Source organism: Xenopus laevis, chromosome 8L (assembly GCF_017654675.1).
Source record: "Xenopus laevis strain J_2021 chromosome 8L, Xenopus_laevis_v10.1, whole genome shotgun sequence".
NCBI classification, from domain to species: domain Eukaryota; kingdom Metazoa; phylum Chordata; class Amphibia; order Anura; family Pipidae; genus Xenopus; species Xenopus laevis.
Genome location: NC_054385.1, coordinates 64,657,738 through 64,664,070, shown reverse-complemented (window position 1 = coordinate 64,664,070; position 6,333 = coordinate 64,657,738). Strand labels below are relative to the sequence as shown.

The following is a 6,333-nucleotide window of genomic DNA, read 5'->3' as shown; positions in this document are numbered from 1 at the left end:
CACAGTGGAGTTTAGTGGCCCTTACAGTTCTCTGGTGTCAGAAGTGGAACGGCTGGAAATCCAGAGGTAAGTAGAATCACTGTCTGAACTGACGGTCTTTTCTCTTACCTTTTGGCTCTTTCCGATTAACCAATTCCTTAGTTTAAATAAGTGTCTCATGTATGGTTGAGACAAGGGCATGATTACCAGCTTAAAGTGTCTCATGTATGGTTGAGACTGTCTCATGTATGGTTGAAACAAGGGCATGATTAGCAGCTTAAAGTGTCTCATGTATGGTTGAGACTGTCTCATGTATGGTTGAGACGGGTTATAGAGATACCATAGTAGTATAGTAAAATAGGGATACTCAGGTTGTGCACGGAGACCATTTTTTACTGACTGATTCGTCATTCCATGCGTATTATTGTCTTGTCTTGTTTGTGTATTTGTGTTTTAAAATATATCTGTGAACAGTTGCAGCATTAAGAGTGATCACGAGTTGCTAAACGGGTATTGTTGGGACCTTGATCTCAGTTCAGCCCTGGTTTCTCTGTTTCGTTGCAATTGTACATGACTCGTTCTTTGATAAGAATTTAAGGTATTGAGATATTTGTTTTTTTTATTGAATTCGATAAACCACATAATTGATTAACCAATATTTCTGTTGACTCTATTTCACTTCTCTTCCTTCGGCCTATTCTTATCCCATTATACACCGTAGACATAAAAACGCTGAATGTTCAGAGTTCGAGGCTATCTTTCCTGCAAAAAGTTTAGATTTATGAGTCCAGGCAATAGGTGAATAAACCTGTAACAGAGAGTCAGCCTATAATATAAGAACAAATAAACAGTTCTTGTAGGAAAACTGTGAGTTACATTTAATCATTACATTACCAATTAGTCTATCCTATAACTTCTTTTTCTCTTTTTGATACTTACTAATCTTATTTGTAGACTGTACTTGTCTTGAATCAAGATGGGTGGTAAGACTTTAAAAAATTTACCACCGCCCCTCCTTAATGAGACTTGCAAACAGTATGTGTAAAGATGTAGTCCTACTGGAGGATTTTATGTTGACCCTTGGGTAGATAATCTTGCAGGTTGGTGTGAAAATTTAAAGCTTGATAATCCTTTTCCACGTGATGGAGCTAATGATTTATATCATATGAATATAGTTTATCAAATGTGTGTTCAGAAGAAAGAAGGTGACCCTAAATGGTATTATACATATATGACACCGGGTGGGAAAATTGGCTCAAGATTGCCCCAGGTTGGTACTCTACACCTTCCCTCCCTAAGAACTACAATCCACGAAAAACTGGTGTTTTAAAACTATTTAAATTACACAATTCACAATGCTCTACGACCTGTGATCAAACTGTTAATACTACCCCACCCCCTTACATGGCTATCTACTCCAATTTAATAATCAATACACTGAAAGGGGTGGATATGGCAGAGGTCGCTGGAATGGAGGTCGTGGTAGAGGAAGAGGTAGACGTAATTGGGTTAATCAGAATAATAGTTGGGGTTCTCCCAATAACTCCAATACTTCACTCAATACTCAATGTTTCAATTGTCATGAATTTGGCCACTGGCATAATCAATACCCCAGGCTGCCGTGTCCTACTTTTCAAAATCAACAAACAGTCCCTTATGCCCCAGCCCCAACATTTCAACCACAAGCACCTCAGACACAACCCCAGACTTTGACAAATTCCACTCCCAGACACACCATCAACTGGCCAGGTTCTACATAGGGCTGCCCTGAAGGTTGTACCCCGCTTTTCCCTGTCATCTCATCCTCATCCAGTGCAGACCCATACATTGTATTAAACGTTGCAGGAGTGGATTTATTATTCCTAGTGGGCACGGGAGCCACCACCTCCTGCATTAATACAAAATATTATGAGGGAGACAGACACACATCGATACCTTCAGTTGGGATTAATGGGGTACTAACTCCCACTTTCCAAACACCGCCTTTACCTATTGTATGCCCAGGCTCTACCCGTACCATTTCACATCCATTTACACTCATCCCTGGGTGCCCCGAAAATCTGTTAGGCAGAGATCTATTCCACAAGTTAGGATTTCAATCCATCAGAATTTCCTCTGATGGGGGCCTTTCTGCAGATATTTTTGTTTCCAAAACTAGCTCTATTTTTCTAAATTCTAACGACCTTTTTACTAACCCTTCCATTCTGTCTGTATGGGCTAATGACAAATTTGATGTGGGCTTTGTTGACTGTACACCTTACAAAGCACTGCTTAAACCACACTCACATCCAGTATACATAAAACAGTACCCTCTTTCACAGGAAAAGTTAGATGGTATCCGCTCGTTAATACAGATATTCCTTAATCAGGATATCCTCACTAGTGTTGTGTCTCCTTACAATACTCCCATTAATCCAGTTCCTAAGAAGAACAACGAATTTCGATTTGTACAAGATTTAAGAGCTATTAATTCACTAATTATACCAATTGCACCTATTGTGCCAGACATTACGGTTCTTCTTACTTCCATTCCGTGTGATGCTTTGGTGTTCACGGTTTTGGATTTATCCAATGAATTTTTTCCGGTTCCAGTAGACCCTGAGACACAGTTACTTTTGGCTTTTACTTTTGATGGGGTTCCAACTTACCTGGAAACACCTCCCCCAAGGCCTAGTGGATTCACCAGCGGCTTACTCCCTGGTGCTCCAGCATACCCTTAAGTCATGGGCCCCCGGCCATGGTTCTGTCCTGCTTCAATATGTTGATGATTTATTGTTGTGTGGTCCAAGCCAGGAAGCTAACCACCATGATACCCCCTTACTGCTGCAACATCTGGCAGCAGAGGGTCATAAGGTTGCTAAACATAAAGCTCAGATGGGGGCTGAGACTGTTGAATATTTGGGATTCATTCTTTCCCATGGCCAGAGACAAATAAACCCAAAAAAAGTACAAGCACTGACTAAGATAAAAAAAACCTGAAACTCCAAAGGAAATGCTGTCCTTCCTTGGCATCGTCAACTATTGCCGTCAATGGATACCGAACTGTTCTTACTTTGACAATATCTTAAGACAATGTACTAAAAAGGATGCACCACCTTACGTACAATGGACTGAACAAATGACTAATGCTTTTCACTCTCTCCTACAGACATTGGTTACAGCACCTGCGCTTGGTTTACCTAATTATGCTAAACCTTTTCATTTGTATGTCAAGGACTATGAAGTTATTCTATTAGGTACTGCAAATTTACAGATAAAATACTCAATCAACACTCAAGGGCCTGCTGCCGTACTGCATGCTCTATTACATCTGTCTGACCCTGCTAATGCTTTTATACTCGATCCTCATGACTGTGTTGAATCTATCCACTACTCTGCCTCACCTCGACTCAATCTAACTGACACTCCTTTGCCACATGCTACTAATGTTTTTGTTGATGCTTCCTGTTCCAGGCCTTCCGATGACACCTACAAAGCAGCATATTCAGTTGTCCAACTCCCTGATATGGTACTCGAGACTAAGTCTATCCCTGTTAATTCTGCACAAGCAGCAGAACTTATAGCACTCACCAGGGCCTGTCACTTGTTTGTCAACTGCCCCGTTAATATATTCAGTGATAGTAGATACGCTTTTGGGGTAGTTCATGATTTTGGCAAAATTTGGCAACAAAGAGGTTATGTTACTACAGATGGGAAATCCATCGCACACCCTGCCCTCATTGATAATCTTTTACAAGCTATCCAACTTCCTTCTGAAATTGCAATTATACATTGCAGGGCACATACCAACAGGACTGACGAGATTTCCCTCGGTAATGCCCTAGCAGACCAGGTTGCAAACATTTGCCACTCAGACTGACCTGCATTTTTGGGAACAGCAAAATCTTACCCTTGACCAGTTTGGTCTTTATTCCATCCAAGGCAAAGTGGGTATCCCCGAAAGCAGTCTACCCCTACTTATCTCTCAAGATCACGGCATTGGCCATAGGAGTTCTAAGCTCACTTTGGCTGAAATGCAAACACATTTCATCACAAAGAATCTCAGACAGCATTGTTCTACCTTTGTTAAAACTTGCCTCATCTGTCTTAGGGCCAACACCTTAGGAACACACAAAGTACACCAAAATTTGCCTCCCCCAATTGCACCTTTTTCTCACTGGCAAGTTGATTTTACTCATATTCCTAAGATTGTCAAACTACAGTAATATTTGCTTGTTTTTACTGACCATTTCTCTCGCTGGGTAGAAGCTTTCCCTTGCCGTCACGAGGACGCCAAAACCGTTGTCAAGTTCCTAGTTAATGACATCATACCCCGATTTGGTTGTCCGCAACAAATTAATTCCAATTATGGCCCAGCTTTTGTTAGTAAGGTCCTCCAGCTTCTAATTTCCACCTTACAAATCACATGGAAGTTTCACATTCCTTACCATCCACTGTGCCGGTGTTGTTGAGCGAATGAATCGCACCATAAAGGATAAGCTCACCAAAGCCACATCTGCCACATGGACTAATTGGAAGTCCTTTTTACCTGCAGTGCTAGCTGAAATACGGATGACACCACATTCAGTTACTAAATTATCTCCTTTTGAAATTGTCATGGGACGCCCATTTCCAACTCCCTGGGTCAAAGGCCCCTTAGTCATCCAACACACTAATCTTAATTCAATTCAGGAGGAGTATGTACGTAATCTTATTACTACATTGAATGGCATCTATGGTGATGTTTCTTTGTCTTTTCCTTTGCCCCCCCCCAGGAGCCGACCCATCCATTTCGCCCAGGCGATCCTGTTGTGGTTCGACAGCTCCATCGCTATCGAAAAGGGGGATTCCCATTTGGCCCACGAGTCACAGTGATTGCCATCACATGGACAGCAGTCCTCACCGATGCCAGCGACCATTGGATCCACGCTTCACGAGTGAAACTCGCGCCAACACTTCCAACGCCGGAACTGAGTAAAGCTGACAACACGGAACATGACACCACCACTAAATCCGTCACAGAAGGACCCGAAGATGATGTCTCAGGACCTAACACCCCTACCACCGGTGATGATGAGGAAGTCCACATAATATGCACTATGGTGCATAATTGGCACTTTCCTTTCTCTGTTACGCAAACCCTCACAGCCCTTTGGGATCAGTTTGTTATCAGTTTTTCAAGAGAAATACAACACTCCATCGCCATGAACGATCAAACCCTATCACCACCTTAGGAGGTCAGTCTACTAATGAACACAAGTTGCAATCAAACAAAGTGATGGCACTACCACCTTCTGGTATAACTCCATTGGCAAAAAATCTTAGCTCAGATCGGTGTCACCTTATTGATTGTCTTAATTTTTGTTTAATTTCTTTTCTGCTGTATAATTCCCTATATCAGGAAATTAACTTCATCTTTAATTACTTCTTCTGAGGGCTGGCAACTTAAGCTTATTCATGCTGCTCGGGTATAGTCACTTATGTGACTAAAAGGGGGATTGAAAGGGATTGCAAGGGGCTAATGTATTTTCCTGCTTGAACACTTGATTGCACAAGCATGCTTCTTATCACATACACACCAGCTGTAGACTGTGTAAACGTACTATAGCCACTCAGCTGTTCAAATATTACCAAATATAAGGTAATCACATTGTGTATGTCATCACAATTGAATCTCTTTGTTTACTATGCTATATAAGTTGTAGTACTACCCATAATAAACTGAACTTGTTTTGCAACACACAAGCCTACAGTGTCGTTCATTGCAAGTTCCCTGATCAGCACGCCTTGGGAGATGATATCAGATGGTTTACCGTTGCATCAAGTATAAGACGAGCCGGCTCGCAGCTGCAAGGACAGTGCAGGGATAGCACAGTTCAGTGGCCCTTACAGGTAGATGAGCTAGCCTTCTCCCCTGCTGTTAATAAAAAATGTGGGGTAGCCTTATTTCATCGAAAATTGAATGTTGTATGCTCCAAATAGTTCAGGAAGAAATTTCTTCACTTCCTGTTAATATTATTATTCTGGCAGGGGACTTGAATGAGTCCTTTTTTAGTTCTTTAAATAGATCTGATTGGAAATTGAATAATCCTTGTAAGAAGTCTAATCTCATACATGATTTCTGCAAAGACACTTAATGATGTTTGGAGGCTTTTTCATCCCGCTGAAAAAGATTTCACTTTTTTTTTTGCTCATCACATAGGAACAAGAATAGACTAAATTTTAGTTTCCAATAATCTGATAAATAGAACTATTGAAACAAATATAGGAAACATTGATGTCTCAGACCATGCACCAGTTGCTCTTGTGGTTTCCAAGTTTCCAGCCCCTAAAAAGTATGTTTCTTCCGGATTCACTTAGCTTTAAACAGCACCC

The 6,333-nt window shown here is 41.2% G+C and overlaps 1 long non-coding RNA gene across 1 annotated transcript; it reads left to right on the top strand.

The window, feature by feature from the left end:
- The first annotated feature begins 364 nt into the window (after positions 1 to 364).
- Positions 365 to 5,698, top strand: LOC121397045. The gene is made up of 2 exons (XR_005963384.1): positions 365 to 577; positions 4,734 to 5,698. It is a non-coding gene; the product is annotated as an uncharacterized LOC121397045 (long non-coding RNA).
- Positions 5,699 to 6,333: the final 635 nt, after the last annotated feature.